The 23,130-nt window shown below is 36.3% G+C and overlaps 1 protein-coding gene across 7 annotated transcripts in view; it reads left to right on the forward strand.

Annotated features, from left to right (window-relative positions):
* The window catches only part of LOC138334692 (dopamine receptor 2-like), a 108,822-nt gene that overhangs the window by 10,828 nt on the left and 74,864 nt on the right, over positions 1-23,130 (forward strand). The window contains exon 1 of one of the 7 annotated variants that reach the window (XM_069283360.1): positions 18,819-19,102. The exons of the other annotated variants lie outside the window; for them this stretch is intronic. The gene's annotated coding sequence lies outside the window, so the exon portion shown is untranslated. Of the gene's footprint in view, positions 1-18,818; positions 19,103-23,130 lie in introns of those variants that run through there. 7 annotated transcript variants of the gene reach the window in all.

Consider the following 23,130-nt stretch of genomic DNA (forward strand, 5'->3'; position numbering starts at 1 on the left):
GGGAAGGTATAAAAGGAATTTATACCATTTCTCTTATTTCGATTATGCTTTGCTTTCTGTCTTACATCCTTCTGATTTAGGATTATTATGGGAAAAGGTATTGTGTTCGCAAATGCTATAACACATACATAACTGCACTGGACAAACTATAACAGATCAACAACTGATAGGCCATTACGATACATGTATATCACACTTTTAACTAAACCAATTATCTCGTTTTACCATGTCGTATGTAAAGTTATGTTTGATGAAGTGCGTGTATAATATTCTTTTGTCAACATTAAGGTAAATTTGTTCAAATACGAGGATTTATAGATAATGTTAAATATTTCCGGCAGACTTGATCATTTATGAACAAAGGCAAACACAACATTAATGCGATTCTGAATCGTTAGAAACCAAGTTTTTATTTTATTTATTTGTTTTTGATTTCAAAAATGGTTTAAGCGGTGATTAACGTGATCAACATGCAAGTATGAACTACAGGGTAACTATAAAAATGCATAGAACAAAGAGTACCAGCTATTTAATATTGAGACCTTTATCTGAATAAGTGAGGTATTAAATGACTTCCCAAGGTTAAAGGGCTTTGTTTATAGAAACAGTCAGGTATGCTATTTCAATTGGTATTCTTCTTACCCAGATCTCGTAATTTGCTATTTCTTAAACTTCATTCAATATTTTGCAAAAATGTCTTTCAAAGTTACCAAGGTAGAACGGTCAGTTTACCATACACAACGGTACTCATATTTCTATTGTTATCAAGCGATTTACTAACGGACTGGAACTTATATTGATAACTCATATTAATAACGAAACATCAATTGATATAATAATATCTTACCAATTAAAAATTGTTGGTTAGTTTATTTACAGTTAGATAGATAGGGGTAGTTTCGTTGTGTATTACGATTTTAGAGACTTGTGTATCCCTTTAATAGTGTCTCACATTTCCGAGTGCTATTTCACTTGTAAATACCATCAAAACTCCGAACACAATACTCATCGGATCACATTACACTTATAGATGGCAAAACATGAAGCTACCAATATCATAGACTAAGGTGTGTTAATCCAGGGTATAGTATCCATTCTCACCGGTACGATCGCTCAAGTTAAATCCGAAGGTAAGGCGACAGCAAGGAACAAATCAGAGAAAAGTCTCCTTTTACGAACAATAGCGGCATTATCACGTCCTTCATACAGGACATTTTATATAACCTGCAAAAAATTTACCAAAGGCATCCAAACTAAGTTTAATTAAACCATCATTTATTAAGTCGGAATGTTTTAATCTAGCTAGAGGTGAATTTAAGAGAGGTAATTCGCTCCAGATTGCATCACTCACTGTCCATGTCTGCTATAGAAATACGAGTTCGAGTTTTTGGACAAGTATAGTCCTGATATTATATATACAAAGCCTTCGGTACAAAGTACCCAAATATAAGTATATATGTGTGTGCTTCTAAGGCGTATTTGTTCATTCTGGTATCTTGAAGGATATCAAAGCGATGATATTCAATCAATCCGAGTTGTATTGGAATTCCGAATGTTAATTCCTTAATTGCCTTTCTGACTGACAACATTCCCTAAACGTCTTTTAATTTGTGTTTTAACTCCTGGAATCCAAATCAAAAGTCTTTATTACGATTGTCATTTCCAAATTGAATGTTCTTTTGTGTTAAAGTCCCCTGTCGGTGTTATTATATTAGGAAAGTTAACTGGGGCAGTATTCAATGCACACATCTAAATTGTTGGCCCATGACTAGATGTGGTTCGTTTTGATTGTAAATGTAATTGGTTTTGTAATAAAAGGTGACCTTGTGTAATTTGAAAGTCAGATGTTAAGCATCACGAGCTTTTGTGACTTTTAATTCAGACATTAACTGCAATATGCTGTGTTATTACAGGTATTTACAATCACAGATGACCTTGATCAATGCGTACAGAGCACGAATTCAAACCTAAGAAGTAGTCGATTTACACGTCCTACATTTCCCGCATTGTATGACGCCATCTTGATTTTGTTATCACCTATTTCAACCGTGCACGCAGGTTCCACGGATAAATGGTAGTCAAATTAATTTTAAGGAATCATTTTAGAAACGTAATGTACACTGTAAACGTCACGCACACATTGACTTTGGTTAGCGCTGCTGTGTTGGGGGTTTCATTAAAAAGTATACTATTTCATTATACAAACTTGATGCACTACAAGATTCAGCTAATAAATAAGTTATTATATGACTGTCAATAGCATGTGTTACGGAGACATTTCCTTTTTATCAGAATATAATATAACACAAAAGTACTTTGCTTTGATGAAATGGGAAAAGGAAAATTAAATCGATATTTCTTGCTTATTACTTTTATAGCAGAAGCACTAACGATATCTCACCATGATAAGTTTGTTTTCGGAATAATTTACTATTATACACATGTATATATCATATATATTGATTGAATATGTCATTACATAATAATTATTGAATAGGTAGAATTATGTATATCTCTGCATAGATATTGTAAAGATAATACAGTGTGGGTAAAAACGTGTTGAACATCGTGGAATGGTGTAAGTAGGCAAATTGTTTAGGACCTCTGACACACGTGACAAGATAACAATGCTCGTCACGTATGGCTATTTTTGCCTACTTACACCATTCCACGATGTTCAACACGTTTTTACCCACACTGTATTATCTTTACAATATCTATGCAGAGATATACATAATTCTACTTATTCAACACGTTACACGTCCAGCGATTTCCCGTTTATATATATTTTTATCTGGTTATCTAACCCATCCTCAATACTCCATGGGTTACTATCCCTTACCTTAACCCACCCCTGGAATATCTTATAGTAACTTTGGAGGCAACATAGGTAATTTGATCCTTTGATGTACATCAAAAGAGCCGTATAACGGTATACTGTAATTGACTGTGTGGCTTTGAAGTTGGGCGTCACTCTCTCTGTAATCAAAGGCAGTCTTTGGAGGGCGGTTATTGGTCAGTTGTCCAGTTTTACTATGACATAGTCCAGAGGTGAATATGACGACAGTGATAGGATAGTAACACCTGGAGTATCGAGGATGACCATAAGGTGTCCTGCAAGTAGGGCGTTATAATTGTACCTGCTGGCATTATTGCACAATCGTAAGAGGCGACTAAATTTAGAATTTCATCTTTTATTTCTTCCTGACGTTTTCCGTGATACCACCTCACTTCTGGCCTTCGGTTGGTTGCCCATTTGAGGAAGGCTCTGAATTCTGTCCCCTGGCCTAGACATACCATAGTCTTCATGAGTGGTAGTTTCTGCTCCGGTTTAACACTCAGCATGAAGGAAGTGGGAAGACTAGTTCGTTCGCCCGTTGTTAGTATAATGTGACCGGGTGAGGTTTGTTGCCTGGTGTCTTCGTTGGCATTGTTCAGTCATATAGTACTATAAAAGGCGAGATTTCCACTATAGAAGAAGACACAACACGAATATCAGTATTCCAAAACACATAACACACCGTATACATGAGAGGCCGTCCTTACATGACCCTGACTGTTAATAGGAAGTTTAGAAATCAAAACAAACAAATGATTCAGAATGTAATATGAACTTTATCTTGACTTTATGAATTAATGTCCTATTAACAGCTATGAAGAACTATTTGACAATTCGTTATACAACGTGGCACTACATGCTTGGCAGACTGGTTTACAAGCATTAATTGGATGTGAAAAAAGGAAAAATATCTTTATTAAGTGTCTGTGCAATATTCTATTAGGTATCTGTATGCCAATGTTAATGTACCATGTTCTCTTTCAACAGATCCAACACACTGATTATTAAGTTCTACTAAACTCGACATTGATTTAAATGATGATGCACTTTCGCTTGCATGTAAAACTGTTTGGGGCAGACATATTTCCTTCCCGAGGAAAACATTTAAACGCTTGGAGTACGCGAAAACATTGTTATTGTCTACAGTATTGGAAAAGTGGATTTTGTTCTCACAAATAGCCTAAAGAAATGATTGATTATTTTCTTAAACGCAAAGGATAATATTATCATTCTTCAATTGAAAAACAGTTCATTCATATCAAACTATCATCCTAGATATCTTCAATCATCTGCTAGTGATGAACGGTTTCTATCAGATATTATTAATTCAAAAGAATTCTTTGAAAGATAAATTAGAAGTTCTAGGAACTTGTACATATATCGTGTAGCTAATGACATAGAACACGTTTTGATTCCGGCCTTTAACTATATCAGAATGTCTGATTGCCTGTGTAACTAACTACATATGTACACGCGCAGTACAGTGTTCATGTTGAATGGTGTTAAGAAACTCCACCATACATTTGCTTGTCAGAGCGAATCAAACAATATGGCCGCCATCGGAAGATAAAATCAAGTGACATCACCTCCGATTTTCTGTCAATTAAAAATTGCATGTGTAATAATTTGAAATGGGTCATGATCATACAGGAGGGTTTTAAACAAACATAATACACATTCGGTAATAAAATACGTTAAGCTAAGACATCCTCTGCTTCTTTAGTGATATCCAATCTGTGTCTGTAAGTCAAATAGGGATACTTTTGGAAGTTCATATTGACCTTTCAGGCGTGAATAACGTGTGGGACATATACTGTACTTATTGAATTTGCAATGTTTGAACATGATGCGCGGAGTACTAAGTTTGTGTGATTGGTGGTATCCTGTTAACAATATATTAACAATTTCTAACTTCTTCTTATCAGATTGAGAATCAATACTGTACTTAAAATGTTTAAAATTTCTGTAGAAAGAAAATGCTAAGATCAATGTGGCTATAGCTACTAGAATGATTCAAAACAGATATTCGGGTTTTCATCGTGAGTTATAATATATGATAATATGGAATTAACTGAATGTGCTTATTTTTGGTCTATAACATATTTTGTTATGTGTCTACAAGTGGCCAGGAATGTAATGATGGAGGCTGTATGACCCTCATTATGTAGCTTCATACACTACTGTTTATCATACCACGATAACATGTCGCTGATGAGAGGTAAACGCACCCAGCTTGGGGTAGCACAAGTGCAGCGTTGGCCGTTTATATTAGTCTGCATACTTCGTTAATTCGGCATTACACCAAAGGAGGCAACAGATCAGAGACAGATAATGAAACAATATGGAGAGATCTTCTTGGCACCTGTGATACATTACACTATTGTGTGAACAGTGGTCGAAAGCATGGTTATGTCACAACGATGAACTCAGCCAGCTAAATAACTATTACCATACAGGTAAAACACAGCTCCCCTAGACTTATGTTTTCTGATCATGTCGAACATTGGGAAATGTTTTAGAAATGTGGATCCGTCATCTACAATAACGTGGGAAGCCAACACCAGTGTTATCGTTAAGCTTAACAACAGGAAATCGAGGAGATATAATTAAGCATTATTTGTAGAGTTGTAAAAATATGTCAAGTTTCCAGACGGGGAACGCTGTTTATGTATTTTCTGGATGTGTTCTCAATCGTTTGACATTTCCAGATGATACACGAGTTAATGAGAGCGAGACCAATATATTTTCTATTGAGTCCTACGTCTGACCCAAGACATCCGTTTGTTAGCTTCTATTACTGCCGTAACATCACTTCCCTCACAAAAGGCTATATAACGTAGATAATAGATGATTATCTCCAACAAAGACCTCCGCATAATCTTTATTGATTATAACATGTGTTCGTTCTGTCTTTACGTTAATTCACAATTATTGATCGGCTGTATGGATCATGTTTTATAGATTGGCATTGATTGCTAATCAAGTATAAAACATGTACTACTTTTTATACATTTTTGACTTTTTTAATATTTTGACTTGTTTTGCAATAATCAACTGACTGGCAGTTAATTGAAGTCTTGTTTCAATCTACGTTTGTACTGCCTAAAGACGTACTCACCAAGTCTTATATGGAATATTTAAACTTGAAATACCTTTGTACTGGAGAAAACTCTATTTGCCTGGTTCACGCATGCGCTCGAACCATACCTCCATAACCATGACCCTAACGGCGGAGGTCAACCTCCATTACATCTTCGCGTCTCGAGGCTGGAAACTGATCTGACTACGAGATTGTTGTACGTAACCATGTATACATATCCTAGTCTTTAGCAGCTTTTCACGGATTGATTTTTATCCGCACGATTTAATTGTCTGTGACCCCTAGGGCCAACTAAATGACGTGACCATCCAGGCAAAAACCTGTCCTTTATCACGTTTTAGAGGAAGCCTCTTGTTCATGGCTGGATATTTGTTTTACGTCTAAATCGACCCTTGTCTGTAATTCCCGAAAAGCATCAAATCAAAAGATTAAAATCTCGCCATCTAATAATAGCACATGGCTAGTTTGGAACTCTTTGTTTCGATTTACACTTTGTCTTATGTACATCCCGATTTACATGGTTTGCTTAGTGTCATTCATCGGAATCTTGAAATGTAATACTTGTTTGAAATATATTCTATGTTAGAAAAATTATATATGAATACTTAATCAGACAAGGTATGTGTAATATTAACAGTACGTGCAAAATATCTGTCAAAGTTTAATTTTTATTAAAGTTTATAATGTATAATGTGAATTATATCTATTGATGGACGATAGGAGTAACCGCTCAATTGTTTTACGTTGAGAGCCTCACATGAACATTTATTTCAGAACCGTCTAGTAGCGAGCTTTGTACACGAACATTTTGTATGTTGACCTCTTTCGTTTAGAGCCTCATCAAGCTTCCTTTTATGTGTAGCCTCTCTCGTTGAGAGCATTACCAATGCTTTATTATCCAGTGCCCTCGTGTAATGATTGGTGCTAAAAGTTGTTAAAGGGACGAACATCAAATGAGAGTTTGCATTTCCAAAGATAACAGTAGTTATAAAATATATAATATAAAAAAGATCGCAGGCGTATTTTTATGCTGAAAAAATTTGGCAGGTTTGCTTAGTATTTGAATATAGACTGTATGCACGTGCACACATTCTTTGTAGTTAAAGAATGGGATCATCTGAAACACGCAATAAAACTGTATATACAGACTTACACCATATCACATCTAAGACTTCTTAAACAAATAAAAATACTATGATATAAATGCATCTTTTCACTTTTAACAAAGATAAATGTTTTTGTCCGAGTGTAAAAGAGTTTGTTGCTTTTCGTAAACGCGCTTTATATGATATTTACAGGAATGTACTTGGTGTTAAGTAAATTTCGCTATCGTTTATGATATTGCTAATAATTTGATATAAGCTATAGAAGATGACGTAATGAATTGGTGAGTGAGTAAATAGCCAGCCTAACATAGTGCTGGCTGAGATCCATCCCCTTCTCTTTCGATTTCATTACTGTGACATACTTAGGCCAACGGTGACTCGATCCGCTTGCAAAGTTGGACGCAGGTATTCAGTATATATGTATTGGAACAGAGAATTGAAATCAAGACCAATAGGCCGGGAGGGTCCACGTGCACCCCCCCCCCCCCCCACACACACACAACTTAACGAACCAATGTTTTTCTGAAGCCTTATGACCCACTGATAACAAAATCGAGAGGTAATATTGTATAAACTGGGATGAACTTCCGGTTATGACGTCATCAAGATGGCCGAAATCTCGAATTTCACTAAAAATTGAAAAATAGGCATAACATTGACATTTTTCAACCGAAGAAGACAAACGAGGCATTAAAATGACCACAATAGAACAAGAAATATATATCAGGACCATATAATCCAATATATTTAGTTGTTTCTACGCATGAAATGAAAAAATCGGATTTTAAGCTCAAAAATGATAATGTTTTAGCAAAATTTTCATATTTGCATTGACGCAGCAAAAATGTTTACCAACAGTTAACTATTATTCGTAAACCATTATTTGACCTCTAATCATTCAGTAAAACAATAAAATATATAAAGATATAAAAAAGAATTATTGTTATACCATCATTAAGTTTACAAAACATCACCGGGTGCGTATACTGGGTATATGCTATTTTTCTAACTCCAAACCTCTGACACTACAGCTTCCTGGTGTATTATAAGTTCCTTAAATAAGTTTGACTATTGCCGATTTATAAGTAGGAAATATGAATGCAAAGTTGACAGAATATCTAGGTAGGACAAGTCAGTTTCATTTATTTCCTAGTATAAGCAAAATGTCAGATGATTACCACAATGTCACATATTTCTTTCACTGGTTTTCAATTATAACCATTATCATTGTGCGTGCTTTCCCGCCTCACTGCACTATCCTCTGACGTGACTCGGCATATCTGGTAGCTGGTACATGCAGTCCGAATCAGAGTAATCGAGATATCAGTATCCAATTCGTCGAAAGCCAGAGCGTCGTCTTCGATGTCGATGAGCTGATGTGACACTACATTACCAGTGGTGTTCTAGCCTGTCATCTTTCATGACCCATCCATGGCCAGAGTTTATATCAGGAACAACAGGTTCAGGGATGTGGGATCTTCTTCAGATTCTAACATATCGTATATGCTGTTTCATACTTCTCAGGAAATTACACCAGATCCAGATTCTTCGAATAGTGGAATGATTCAAGCACCATTCATTAACCTCGTGGACACTCGTGCGACTATAGATGGCACAGGTGATATCCTCGAGGTCTTAATGAGGTCATAAATGTTAAATGTTTTTCATTGGCCAAACTTCCCCATGTCCCTTGAAGGTACTGGTTGTGTCGCATCTGGTGAATGCGAGGAAACACCATTGAAGACTCTCCAGAAAAAGTTTTCTACAGTGCTCTCCAGACTTGGCAAAGAGAGGAACTTAACTGTAGACCTCATTTATGACCTCAAAGAATTCACCTGTGCCATCTATTGTCACTGAGGGTTCACAAGAATTAGGAATTGTGCTTCATACGAATTAAGAAGAAGCAATTCAACCCTTCGCAGAATGTGGCTCTGGTGTCTTTTCCATCCTACCGGAGAGGTCTGGAACATCATATACGATATGTGAATCACTAGGTTGAAAACAGGATGAACTCCCACATCCGCGATGTTCTTGATGTTACCTCTGGGCATGGACGGTTGACATGTTAGAACCACGATGGTAAACCGGTAATGTAATGTCACATCAGCTCATCAGCTCATCGACACTTGCGAAAAAGCACGCACAACGATAATGCTTATCATTAAGAACTATTGAAAGAAATATGTGATACTGCAGTAACCATCTGACATTTCCTTACGTTATACACAGACAAATAAAGTTAACAGTGGATGCGCTATTTCTAAAAGAAACAAATTTCGGAAAGTGTCGTGGTACATATATATTATGTATTAACGGACACAAATGCTTTCTTCAGTTTTAATTTGATACCCTATTAGTTGGCGGTGTGCTGTAAAAATTCATTTTGAGACGCTACTAGTCCTACTTAGCTGTAAAAATTCATTTTGAGACGCTACTAGTCCTACTTAGATATTAAGCCAACTTAAAATTCAAATGTGTTAAGATATGAATCGTCAATTGCCAATGTTATCTTCAGGAAATTCTTAGACATCCGGAAACTGTTGTGTAAGCAGTTTGGAAAAAACAGCAATCATATACCCTGTATACGCACCCGGTGATGTTTTGTAAACCAAATGATGGTATTACAATAATTCTCTTTTGCATTTCTATATATTTTTGTTGTTGTTTTTTTTACTAATTGATAAGAGATCAAATAACTGATTACGAATGATAGTTTCTTGTTGGGAAACAATTATATCTGCGTCAAGCCAAATATGAAAAATTTCCTAAAATATTACCATTTTTGAGCTTAATTTTTTTTTCATTTCCTGCATACACATCACTATTTATATAGGATTATTTGGTCCTTATATGTTTTTGTTGTTCGATTGTGGTAATTTTGATACCTCATTTGTCTACTTCGGTTGAAAAATGTCTCTGACTATTTTTAACTTTTCCGTGAAATTCGAGATAGCGGCCATCTTGATGACGTCATAACCGGAGCTTATACAATGTTAACATTGTTTTTTTTGTTGGTGTTGTTTTTACTGATTGATAAGAGGTCAAATAACTTATTAGAAATAATAGTTTGCTGTTGGCAAACATTTTTGCTACGTTAAGCCAAATATGAAAAATTTGCTTAATTTGCTCATTTGTCTTCTTCGGTTGAAAAATGTCAATGTTATGACTATTTTTCAATCTTTAGTGAAATTCGAGATGGCGGCCATCTTGATGACGTCATAACCGGAAGTTCATCCCAGTTTGTACAATGTTACCTCTCGATTTCGTTATAAGTGGGTCATAAGGCTTAAGAAAAAACATTGGTTCGTTAAGTTGTTGGGGGGGGGGGGGGTGCACGTGGACCCCCCTAGATCCCGGCCTACAAGACGGTCAATGGGATAACCTGTTTATCCATTGATTCGCTCTTGTATATATCTACCATTCCAAACTTGGAGGCAAATGTATGTTGTTGTTTTTTTTTTAAATTAAAGTGATCTCTCGTTCATATAATCTTCAAAGGCTTGTATTATGATATCTGATGTAATATAAGTTATACACTCATTTCAGATCTTATGGTCGCAGACTTTTACATTGAATGACGTGATATTTTCTTTCTATAACAGCAGTTTTGATTCATAATAAACAGTCGGAATACAAATTCAAGTTCAACTTGAGTTCAATGTATTTTTAAAAAATCAAACATTTTTATCTAGATAATATCTAGATAAAATAGTGGCTGTGGACATTTAAGAAGCCGTAAATTCTTTGAATTGAGGCAAAATACTCCATAACAATATGATGCCCATTTGCATATAAAAGTAAAAGTACTTAACTGATATAAAAGCCGTCGGTACCTTCGGGGTTTTGTTAGTTGATAATGTCCGTGGATTTATAAGAGATATTAAAAGCGTATTCGTTTATGACGTCTATCACAATTATAAGGCGGTAAATGTCTTTATATTTTGCCAAATGCTCCATATTTATTTCAATTTAAAGCGATATTTGCAAATCCTTGACGTGTGATATTGCAAAACATAATTAACCTGTCTGCCTCCTTGTATTACTGACACGATTTAACATACGGATACATACAACATCTTTTTAATTTTATGTTACAAAGTAATTGAAAAATGCATGACCACATAACGAATTCAAGTTCAAAGAATGCATGACCACATAACGAATTCAAGTTCAAAGTCAATTTCACAAGAGGAACGGCATTGGGGTATATAAGCTTAAACAGAACGGATATTGCATGACAGTTTCATATCGAGAACATTCAACAACAAACAATCTTAAAATAACTCAGATCTGTATGAAGTTTGTTTTTCTTCATTTGATTCTGATACCAACACCTAAAATATCAGTCGATATTAAATGAGCCATCAGAATTTCAAATGTTTGATTTTAAAATATCGCAATTATAAAGTAAATCGGAGTGAATATAACATATTATTACATTTTTCAGTGATTTTATGGTAAAAAAATAGTGATATTTTCACTGATTTTGATATTTTCACTCGCTTTTGACCATTCGGAGTGCAGCATTGACAGTGAAAATATCATTTTGATTGTTACGTCATTAGTTTGTTTGTCATCAGAATTTCAAATGTTTGATTTTAAAATATCGCAATTATAAAGTAAATCGGAGTGAATATAACATATTATTACATTTTTTAGTGATTTTATGGTAAAAAAATAGTGATATTTTCACTGATTTTGATATTTTTTACTCGCTTTTGACCATTCGGAGTGCAGCATTGACAGTGAAAATATCATTTTGATTGTTACGTCATTAGTTTGTGCTCAAATATGTTATATGCTCAAAAATATACGACGTAATAATCACAATGGCATATTACTTTGTAAAATACAATGGCGGACTAGTGGTGATGATCTTTTGTAAATGAAAGCGAGAAAACAAATGTAATTATTAGAGTATTCCTTTTTCTTGATGAATACCAGTAATATTTCATCTCGTAAGATAGGATATTTTTTAAACAAGGGTTATCTTCTATAACGTGTTCTATGTGAGAGTGGTCTGTATTACACATCGTTTTAAATGTTTCGAATCCTTGTTATTTTCTACATATTCACGAATACATCATTTGAATTAATATTTAATTATATTTTGTTGATAACTTATTCACAAACTATCTGAATTCGCGATCAAATTCGCTCGAGAAAATTACGCAAAAAGCGTTTCTCATGACAAGAGTGGTTTACAGTTATGTGAGTAAACTTTAAGAAGTGAGCGCAATGGCAAATCTGCGTATTTGAAAAAGATAACATGACCGAAATACCTTTTATTTTACTTGCCCATAAAGGGATAAACTTGAAAAATCTAGCCAAAATTTGTTGTGGAAATATGTTAGTACAATTATTTGAAAACAAACCAAAAACATATACCGAGTTATTCGTTTGTAATTTGCCTACGAATCGTTACAGAATTCAAGAGCCCCTTTACCATTTCATCAAGTAAACTTACATTTTCGTCGCAATAAAAAGCAACTTTTCAGTGACGGCAGATGGTTATCTATTTGATCATTCTTATTCTTTGATAACTTATAACATTGCGTTTATTGTAAAAGTCTACGAATATAAAGTTATACACTTTAATTGAGTTTCCATATGTAGCATGGCATTAAATGTAATGAATTATGAAGTCTTTAAAGAACGCTGTGCAACATTTATACTTTATGCAAAAGTAAATATTTGTCATGAGGAGTTTTATCACAGAACGAAGAAAACATGCAAATGAGCTGGAGCAAGATGAGTGTTTGTGTATATCAGTGATGGATCGCATGTATCTTATGAATGGTCCCCTGTGTATTATTTAGCCTATAAAACATTGGATGAGTTTCATAATCGCTAAATAACGTTTGACGTCTGGATAGAATGGCCCTGGAAGTAGGGTGCTATATAGTCACCGTGTGATAAATCGAAAATACATATTTTGAAAGTCCTTTATTGTAGAAAGATGTTCATAGATATACATTGTGTTAATGAGATTTGGTATTAATTTTGCATGTGAGTTACTGGAAATGATCACATAGCGCCATTGTACACTAATGGCCGAAAACGTTAACTGTTGACAACACCTTCAACAACAGGCGGTTCGCTGTTTACATTGGTAACCGCCCGTGTAACGTATTTAACACATATCTATTATTTCCTCTAGAGTGCACGTGGTTCTCGATATTACTCCACACGCCCTCTACCGGCAGTTATCATCAACAATAACTATAGTACAGTGATTCAAGCTATTACTTCACACGCCCCAAGCGGCAGGTATCAGAAACATTAATTATTGATTTGCGAAACATTGCACCTAATTTGTTTTCTTAATTCAAAAAGGAAGAAGAAAACATGCAACTAAAACGTAAATAGCATTAAGAAGAATCGAACATAGTAGTTAAAAAAGACATGATGATAGAAGCTTTCTATTCCGTGAAAAAAACCCGATCTGATAATGAAAACAAACTGCCACAACACTCCTTTCTAGACAGACTTGACTTTAGGGTTTTTCTGATTCAACACTTCGTTTGCTCTCTGACGAGTTTAGTTATAGGTATTCTATCGAATATGTTCATTAGACAAATCGTGTATGTGTATAAAAAAGAACTCCGGTGGTACAAACTGCGTTCTGCGAACTAGAATTAATGCTAAGATCAATGTTTTATCCCAAAACTAATTTTCGAACCATCGTTTGCTCTTTTAAGTTTAGTCGGTTTTCTCCTGAGTAATTACAAAGAAAACTATGGTTTCTTCTTGGTAATATTTGGAGAAATGCACTTTGATTTGTATGTCAACTTCTGTATAGCAGCACCAAATAAGACGTCAGTGAGTTTTCTACTTTGTTATCGTTGTACTTTTGTAACCGGTTGAACCGTTGTGATTAGTCACGTTTCCACCAGCCTTCGAGTAGTAGTATATATCCGACGTTTTACTTGTACGGCAATGTATTTTCACAAGTTCGATTCATTGGGCTTCAATGTGGCTATTTTTTACTTCGCTAAGGTAGCGAAATGTAATCGAGTGAGAAAATAAGTTGGTTGTCAGTAAAAAAAATCTTGTTTAACTTGAATTTTGTAACTTTGTCAGATTGACCTACCACTCGAAAAAAACGGTACGGAAATATGTAAATTTGCCCCTCCCGAAACAAAAAAATATTTGTATTTTTATCCAAGTAACATGACATTTTTTTGAAGATGGCGAATATAGGTTTTGCCTGATGCCGAATCCATTTCCATATTACTTGCAATACATTTGTTGAAATTGAAATGACATTTCTTATCTACACTAGATCTACATCAAGTTTTTGGTGAGAAGCCAAGTATTTAGATGATGTTTGACGGGAGGTCATGAAGAAAACAATGACCTACCGCTATAACTTAATGACTGCTCCACGTGATATTCGAAATCAGGATTCAGAGACAGTATATCGTGGTTCATTGTCAGCTTCTTCAACCAACACCAAGCCCCAATTCACCTCCCCTAAGGAAATGCACAATTTAAAATAAAATTAGGAAACGGACCCTTCCATTGGTGAACCATTTAATTGGAAGGTATTATAGGAATATTTCAATTACACTCATTTCGAGACATAGTGTTTTTATTAGCTGCTGACTGTAATAGGTTCTGTGAGCCATTCTAGGAATTGTTTGAGTTGGTGTTTTTATAAATCATACTCCCGATTCCACGTGTATCGGGGTTTCTCCCTTCACTGGGAATATTTAAAGCGCTACCTCAATCGGCTAACACAGCAAGTGATAAAAATAATTAGAAACAATTCTTCGGCAGCTTTGTTTATGGTCTTCAGTGATGATATCGAGGCTAATCCGGGTAATAAACAACCTCTTGTGATTTATAATTCTCACAAATACTAAATTTGATCTGGTTTATGGATCTGAAGTATGCCGCGGAGTCTGGTCAGGATGTCGTTCTTTAATCTGCTTATTGCACTTGATACGGAAGTCGACATATTTTGCACGAAATGGTTTCAACCTTTGAACGAAAAGACACGGAACGAGGTTAATAATAAAGCTGATGTATCGGAGTTCAGGACTTGTTCTACCTCGGAAGATCTGCGGACTTACGAGCCTTTTTTCTATATGATTTTCAAAAAAACAAATCTACTTCGTTGTTGCTTCCCAAAAGAATCAATTAGTGTCGCATGGCCTTAGGATACGTTTTGCTATTCTTGACATGAAACAATGACTTTAGAATATAAATAGATGGCCACGTGTTCAAATACACAGCCAAAGTAGGCGATTGCCATGGGACGTTGACCATCATTATCAGACCCATTCGGTTACTGTAAATCTTTAAAAAGGGAATAAAACGGCGATCTGGCATGAGTTATAAACAGCTGTATGTGGGAGATACAATGGTGTTAAGGTACTTTTCGCTTTTTTCTGAACAACAACCACTACAATGTCAACTAACCGTCAATGTTTGCAAACTGAATCTTAGAGTCATTGAAAGTATGTGTCAACAATTGATTTGGTCAGGACGATTCATTTTATCATAGAAAATCACATTAGTACATGATTGTTCCTGATGAATCCTCTGAGTAGTACGACGTAGTTTACATCTAAAGTACAGAATAACGCTACAGCACAATTTGTCATGAACTAAGGTGAAAGCAGATTCTAAATGATTTTCTCTGTAGTTCTCGCACTAGTACATGTATCTATCGCACTGATCATATGCATCGATGAATGGTCATTCTAGCATAGGACATGTGAAAAGATAACAATTCTAATAACTTTTTTGTTTGCAACTGATATTATGCCGATGCACCAGTCACAGGTTCGCACAAAAATAATGTCAACCCGGTTATTACGAATTGGACCCTTGAAATCCTTTCGTACTATGTGGGTTATCGTTTTTTATCATGATCAATTAGGATCGACTTCGAGATCGTTTTGCGGAATGTGTGACATTTGTAAAAAGAGATCATGCGAAGACCTATGACGTTGATGCAATTTCTTGGTGGTTTCGTATTTTTAATGCTCCAAAGTAGTTCGATATCATTATCGGTATTCAACTACCACATATATTATTGCTGTATTTACATGTAGCCCGCGCGCCGATTCCATCGACCTCCTATTGGTTGAGCCATTATTTGAAAGTCGGGCATATTTGTTGAACATGGTATACGAATATAAAATAAATGCAACCTTGGTTGATATAAAAATCATATTATTCGTTTTTGTAATGTTGCAGGATAAAAAGAATACATGGGAGGCTCGCCACTTTTGTCTTCCTTAATCCTCACCAAGAAACAGCGTGTATGTTAAGATACTGACAATGTATTGTCTAGGTCTCTTGTTAGGTCTTGCACAAGACAGATAAGGTAATACATCAAACTGATGGTAAATACAAGGCATACCTCTCCATAAAATACTTTCGAAGTAATCCAACCGGATGTTTGCTCCCAACGCATCCGGTTAACAACAAACAAAATACTTCCGAAGACATTATACAGGTGACAAATATTTCTCATAAATTCACGTCGGTAAATCAAGAATAGAAATTGCAGCTTTAGTGACCCGTACATCGCATGATCAGCACTGACCTCAAAGACAGTATAGGTCAAATTATACATATATGGCAGGCTGGATGTAAACAAGGAATACACATGTTGCATGATCATAAGAGGCGACTAAATTTAGGATATTATCTTTTCTTTCTTCCTAAATTACTTTATTCTTCCTAACGTCTCCCTTGACACCACCTCACTTTTGGCCTTTAGTTGAGCGCTCGCCCCTGTGAGGAAGGCTCTGGGTTCTGTCCCCTGGTCGAGACACACCAAAGTCTATAAAAGTGGTAGTTTTTGCTCCTGCTTAGCGCTCAGCATAACGGGAGTGGAACGACTGGTTCGCCCGTTGTCAGTATAATGTGACCGGGTGGGGTGTGTTGCTTGGTGTCTTCGGCGGCATGCTTCAGTGATATAGCACTATAAAAAGGGCAAAAGTTCCACTATACAAGAAGACACAACATGAATATACCGCAGTCTCCCAAAACACGCACCTCGCACAACATACACGCAACACACCACATACATGGGAGGACGTCCTTACATGACCATAGATGTTAATAGGACGTTAATTGAATCAACAAACAAACACATTTTCTTAAGAGTATACATTCCAAAAGTAGACACAGCTCTTATTCTCATTATGTTGAACTACAGCTAGGAAAATTAGATTAGTCCGATATATGTTTATTAGGCTATTTTTTTATTTATATATAGGGTCGGTAGACAAATTTTTAGTTCATTTTCAAAGTACACGTGTGTAATATTGGTGAATAATATGGGCTAAAATGACATTTAGTCTCTCACGCTGTTGTCAGATGTATTAGATGTAATACTGGATGAATAGGTTCGGATATGATGTGCACAAAGCAGCTACCAAACTAATGTATAGTACCTGTCTGCAGAGTGGCACCTAGGTGAGTTGTATGAGTTTAAACAACGGATATCACCAAACAAATGGATATTAACATGTCAGAGGAATAAAGACAAATCAACCAATATCACCCTAATCACGTACATTGACGATAAACACTACGGTACATGCTTAATAAAAACAGTTATTGTTTTACAGTGGGCTCACGACATTATCAAGTGTCTTCATGCTAAATGTGCTCAGTCAAATTAAATACGTATCGGGATTAAGGACAATTGTTCATTCAATTAATGAATAATAACGGATATTCAATACGTCGTATTTCATTGCAAAGCTATTCATCTTTTTTTAGGAAATGTTTTGCTTTGATCTCTGACTCTTATATCATGTATATACATATTGGTAAACGTATATATCATACCATGGAACACTTAACACAACAGCGACATTTCTGGTCTGTAGTCTACTTTGTCATAGTAGTGATATGATATAATACTTCTGCAATATTATACACTGTGACTGCTGCCACGTACTATTTTGGCAAGAGGGACCCATAAAAGACACTTGTGTGTTATGTGTATTTAATCTATAAAACAGATATGATTGTGATGTACTAGGAGTGTATTTAAATCGATCTGACAAGGTAGACAAAACATGTAGTATGCATTCTTGTATAAAAAAAAGTTATTATCAACACGCGGAATAAGTGTAAGGTGCTAGGACTAAATCACGTTTTTTTCAAAACAACATCTCTTGATTTCAATTCAATGCATTATGGTCTTGGTAGTAATGACTATGCATCGTTTGTTGTTCCTACATGTCGAATTTTTTCTCTTTATCATTATCCTATAATCGTGCCCTATTGAAAACATAAAACGACGATTCTCTATTAGGCTTACCATCCCTTTGGTTTGTTTCGGACAAACAATATTATTTCATCATACACTGTCTTTTCCACCTCCTTTCATTTCCAATTACACCATTAGTTTTAAGAAAAGTCTGACATTCCTTATGGAAGAAGTCTAACTAATGGTGATGACAAAATACCGGAGAGGGAGACATTATATCTATCATTTATAATTATCGATAACACGGCCTCATCAGACATTGTCAAGTATAATGTTTTCTGTCTGTTGTTGGATATGAAGAAATTGTATTCGGAGTTCTCGGCTGTGTTCTTCGAGACGATGACGGGATATGACGATTCAGTTTATATTGAAAGCCGATAACAAGCCAATCGTACCCGACGAACCTTGATAAATATGATAACCCCGCCTAGTCAACCATGAAATGTTAATGAGTTTTGTCTAGGACGAAGTAGCGGCCACAGTCAGTCACCTGTGAAATGGGGTGTGTATTGACTCCTGGCAGCGTGCTGGTAAGACAAACAGTTACAAAGATAGCATCTAAGTAAGACTTTGATCTACAGAAATTAGTATAGGAAGTTGCGCACGAGAACCGTGGTGGCTAAGAAAAGTCAAACCGGAACGACAACGGGGTGACTTTGTTTACATATATCTGTTTGTGTTATTTTGGAAGCAATCATTATTGGAGCTAAAAATATGTCTAGAGCGTGTGTGGCTGGAGGGCGCAGTTGTATATATAAACCTAAGTAAAAAGGATAGCCCTAAAACATGTCGACTGTTCATGGTGTCAACAGGTGAGTAGAAACACGTGCAGATTATGTTTGTAATCCATGTCGACAATTAATTTGACCGCCCGTAAGTTTTTGGTTTTTTTTTCATTGCATTTCGATGTGAATATAGGTAACTCAAGTTTGCTGATTTTCTTGTGATGTATTCAGAATTGCCGTTTTATGTGTCTTTTGTGGTATTTATGTTTCGACTTGTGTAAGAGATTGAACATATTCATTTATTTATTCAAACTTTGCAGCCAGTAATACACGAAAAAAAAACTCGACAATTTATGTACTTGTCCACGGGTTAAAACCGCTAGACCTCTGCGTAAACCGGGTAATGTAGTCTGACTTTGACGGTAGCAGTTTTTAACATTAACATAGTGATCGCAAAATGATAATACAAACATGTAACATGTACACTTTAATATGTAGATGTTAACCTCTATAAATAGTCAAATTACCCCTAGATTTGTGTTAAATATCCAAGCAATCGATGTAACCTAGTGAAATGATACTCTATTTTAGTTAACAAAGTGTCAATCAAATGCTGAAATTTTAATGAAAATCTCCAAACGTCGACAGAATAGGTTTCCGAGATTCTTTAACGAATCCAAATAAACCCATTATCCGGATGTTTATCTCTAAGGATGCTAAATTTCATTCATTCAATTTAGAGGATTTCTTTGGTGTTGAAGAGTACAAATACCTCGAACATTCATCATTAGGCTTGGAAAGTCTGACCTAACTACGGACACCTCCATCACGTGGTAGCTGGGAAGAGATGATAAACTTTCACCATCCGCTCGACACAAATGCCCTAAAGTCACTTACCAAACTAGCAATTACCTAGATTGCCAGGTACGAAAGTTCTCTTTCCTATACTAATATATAAATCATCAAGACAGGAGAAATGGCGAATTGAAATTGAATTTCCACAATAATGGATTAAACTTGCACCTTTGTTTACAATCGGACTTTGTTTTTAATGTAATGAAATGCGACAGAATGATCTCTTCTCAGAATAACATTGAAATGTGGCCTAGACGTAAACAGTGGCTGGAATAGCTTTCAGAAAATCAAACGTTCACATTTGTTAATGCTGGTAACGTACAGATTTAGGTTCAATCCCAAGAGAACGACTTTGTGAGATAGAATGCTTAGTAATGGTTTGGTAGACACAAGGCCGTGTGCTTGTAGTGTAGACCGTAGGCTGTTGACAAGTAGCAGGGGTATAAACTATAACGGAATATGATGTGACATTTTCGTTTTGATATAACGTCGTCGTAAACTGTAAAATTAAGTAATTCTAAATGCGATGAAATTTGACAAAATTCGCGGGTAATAAATAACGGCGGAAAAAAGCACAAAACGGCTTGTTAGCTGTAAATATTATAAATCGACGTTGAAAAGTTGTTGTTAGTTTTTACTTGTTGAAAAGTTAGTTATTTTACACAAGTCAGTTGATTTGAATATGTATTTTCTGTAATTACATCACATGACCAAATGAGAGTATTCGCCACAAGATTTGATAACAACTGAACAAAGAAATACAGTGTACGTCACGTAATGCCACATATTGGCCTGGTGGAGGCGTCACATAATGCCACATAATGGCCTGGTAGAGGCGTCACGTAATGCCACATATTGGCCTGGTGGAGGCGTCACGTACTGCCACTTATTGGCCTGAAGGAGGCGTCATGTAATGCCACATATTGGCCTGGTGGAGGCGTCACGTAATGCCACATATAGGCCTGGTGGAGGTGTCACGTAATGGCACATATTGGCCAGGTGGATGTGTCACGTAATGCCACATATTGTCCTGGTGTAGGCGTCACGTAATGCCACATATTGGCCTGGTGATGGTAGACGATAGGTAATGCCACATATTGGCCTGGTGGAGGCGTCACGTAATGCCACATATTGGCCTGGTGGAGGCGTCACGTAATGCCACATATTGGCCTGGTGGAGGCGTCACGTAATGCCACATATTGGCCTGGTGGATGTGTCACGTAATGCCACATATTGGCCTGGTGGAGGCGTCACGTAATGCCGCATATTGGCCTAGTGGAGGCGTCACGTAATGCCACATATTGGCCTGGTGGAGGCGTCACGTAATGCCACATATTGGCCTGGTGGAGGCGTCACGTAATGCCACATATTGGCCTGGTGGAGGCGTCACGTAATGCCACATATAGGCCTGGTGGAGGTGTCACGTAATGCCACATATTGGCCTGGTGGAGGCGTCACGTAATGCCACATATAGGCCTGGTGAAGGTGTCACGTAATGCCACATATAGGCCTGGTGGATGTGTCACGTAATGCCACATATTGGCCTGGTGATGGTAGACGATAGGTAGATCATTTATATAGACTGGTTAGTGACTAGCTCGTCAGATACTGTCTGGTTATCCCAAACTCGATAGCATCAAAGTGTAAGTGAACAAAAAGATAACCTTGATCAGCTTTTGCTGAAAAGTTGGGTGTATATTGACCATGTAATGGTCTAACATCAGTGCTCTGTTAATTGGAACAGACACATATGTCTCGCCAACACACGCAGGTCCTCCTGTGACAAAAGGCAGACTTAGCTCAAAAATATTTATATTTAGCTGATCATATAGACAAATAGTTTTTAGTTGAGAATAAGTTATTAATGTGTACAAAGATGCATATTCTTTAACCAAATATTGTATGTGTAATCAGTACATAATTCTATAGAAGACTTGCTGACATGAATTTTTTCCAGGATGCGATGATTTTAAATACATTCATATTGAAGTAAAATAAGAAGCTCAAACTATTCAAAGATGATAATGATGTAAAGTAAGTTACTTTTGATATTGACGGAAAATACTAATTCATTTGTTTTAATAGCTAAAATTACCATTCGTCGGCGATGGAGCATCTTTAACGGTTGATATTTGAAGTACTTAGTTATTTTATATGACTCACTTTAACATCTAAGTCTACTAGATATACAATGATACTAAGGGCACTGTCCTATTGTCATGACACATCATTGATTTCTGTATTTCATTATCTTCTATATTGGAACTATGTTGAAGGAAATCAGAGATACAAACCTTCCGCATTTCAACATCACTGGTACTTACCAAGATGCGTTTGTCAACTCTTATGATTTTATTAAATTCGTAAGTTTCAAAAGATGATGATATGTTGGAAAAAATCGTTATCTTAACAGTTCTAATTACCGCTATATTGTAATGTAGTTTCGCTTGTCAAACTCAACGTAACGTTCAGTTATTATTGTCAGGTTTTATTCCGTTTTGTGTTAAACGTTTCTAAGTCTAATAAGCATTGATTCTATTCAATAAATAAGACAATATAAGTGCATTAGTGCAAATGTAAAACAATATTTGAAACAAAACAACAAAATTGCTGTATTTCTTTCAATTTCCATTTTATATCGTTAAAAGTGCTGTCCCACTGAAGATTGCCCTATAGATATGTTGCCCTGTCCTACTTCACTCGCCCTATAGATATGTTGCCCTGTCCTACTTCACTCGCCCTATAGATATGTTGCCCTGTCCTACTTCACTCGCCCTGTAGACATGTTGCCCTGTCCTACTTCACTCGCCCTGTAGATATGTTTCCCTGTCCTACTTCACTCGCCCTGTAGACATGTTGCCCTGTCCTACTTCACTCGCCCTGTAGACATGTTGCCCTGTCCTACTTCACTCGCCCTGTAGACATGTTGCCCTGTCCTACTTCACTCGCCCTGTAGACATGTTACCCTGTCCTACTTCACTCGCCCTGTAGACATGTTACCCTGTCCTACTTCACTCGCCCTGTAGACATGTTGCCCTGTCCTACTTCACTCGCCCTGTAGACATGTTGCCCTGTCCTACTTCACTCGCCCTGTAGACATGTTGCCCTGTCCTACTTTACTCGCCCTGTAGACATGTTGCCCTGTCCTACTTCACTCGCCCTGTAGACATGTTGCCCTGTCCTACTTCACTCGCCCTGTAGACATGTTGCCCTGTCCTACTTCACTCGCCCTGTAGACATGTTACCCTGTCCTATTATCG

The sequence above is a fragment of the Argopecten irradians genome, chromosome 11, assembly GCF_041381155.1.
Source record: "Argopecten irradians isolate NY chromosome 11, Ai_NY, whole genome shotgun sequence".
Taxonomy (NCBI): Eukaryota; Metazoa; Mollusca; class Bivalvia; order Pectinida; family Pectinidae; genus Argopecten; species Argopecten irradians.